Genomic DNA, 1,284 nt, shown 5'->3' with positions numbered 1-1,284 from the left:
AAGTATCACCTTCCTCATCTCCCTTTACTTTCCAGCAGCAGTGGTCAGAATTGTCCTAATTTCTGTTTTCCTTGGAAATGCTTTAGTAAGCATAATTATTTTAACAGCTGGAGTGCAAATAGTGTAACTAAAGAAAAGCCTGTGAATATAGACATTTTGATAGTTCAGAGAGATTTAAGAGATGTGTGCATATGTAGGTTTACATGCATGTACCTGCATGGATTTGTGCAGATGTGCAGTCATTTTATGGAGGTTTCCAGAGGTTATTTTTCTTGGGACTGTGCAATAGCTAAAAAGAACAGAAGGTGGCATGTTTTCAACATTTTCATGCAGCAAAAAAAGGTACAGTAAAGGAAATGCAGGAAGGAGCTGCCGTAAAAGAAAACCAAGAAGGTAATATAGTAAAAGGATATGGAAGGAAGAAGATGTCAGCTAAATCCAGACCAAAGCCAATTTGGTGTTAATGATTATATTAACAATGAAGGCTATTTGTTTTCCCCATTTTTACAATGTAATTCACTGATGCCATAAGGGCTGAAAAACACCTGGTCAGTTGTGATGCATTTTATTTTCAGGACGTTAACATCATATGAAAATTGTAAACATTGTAAAATGCAGGTGTGTATATTTTTCTGTTTCATTTCAATGGTGTTGAGTTTTGTAAACATTGTAAAATGCAGGTGTGTATATTTTTCTGTTTCATTTCAATGGTGTTGAGTTTTTTTTCCTAATGATAAAATTCACACAGTGTGACCAGTTTATCAAGATCTATAATCAGGAAGATAAACATGGCCCTGACAGTTTCCCTTTAAAGTGAAGGTACATGGGAGATAGTACCAGGCAAGAAGCAGAATGAATTTACAGTTGCCAGAAAAATATGAAGCAAAAACCCAGAAGAAATAAATTCGAGAAGATGACAGAACTGTTTGTTCTGAAGTCATTAAATTAAGATCTTTCTGAATATACAATCTGTCTTTATGAAACTGCTAGCACAAACAGCCTTTTAATCTGCAGGTACCTGCTTGTCCTGCCTATTTTTCTTTAAAGCACAGATTTATCTCTCTTCCCAGCCCCACAATCTATTTTAAGCAACAGGTTCACCTCACACTGTGTGGCAGTGGCATGAAAAAGACCCATCTGCAGCCATTGTTGGTGACTCACCAGGTAGGATGCTCCTCGCGTCTTGAGCTCTCTTTTTCACATTATTCTACAGCTAATTCCCACAGCTTTTTTAATGAGAAGCAGACTGAAAGTTGGGTTTGAGTGCTCCAGAGGCTGTCTCTT

General features: G+C 37.1%; 1 protein-coding gene across 4 annotated transcripts in view; it reads right to left on the bottom strand.

The window, feature by feature from the left end:
• LOC113484218 (complement C4-like) overlaps positions 1 to 1,274 on the bottom strand; it is a 55,047-nt gene extending 53,773 nt beyond the window's left edge. For 3 of the 4 annotated variants that reach the window (XR_003399188.1, XM_026856488.1, XM_026856480.1), the window contains exon 1: positions 1,162 to 1,268. The gene's annotated coding sequence lies outside the window, so the exon portion shown is untranslated. Of the gene's footprint in view, positions 1 to 1,161 lie in introns of all 4 variants that reach the window. The other variant, XM_026856487.1, reaches the window with a different exon arrangement.
• Positions 1,275 to 1,284: the final 10 nt, after the last annotated feature.

This window comes from Athene cunicularia (genome assembly GCF_003259725.1).
Source record: "Athene cunicularia isolate RWA chromosome 1 unlocalized genomic scaffold, athCun1 chr1_part1, whole genome shotgun sequence".
Lineage (NCBI taxonomy): Eukaryota > Metazoa > Chordata > Aves > Strigiformes > Strigidae > Athene > Athene cunicularia.
Note: the sequence above shows the minus strand (reverse complement) of the source record. Positions and strands in the feature narration are given on the sequence as shown.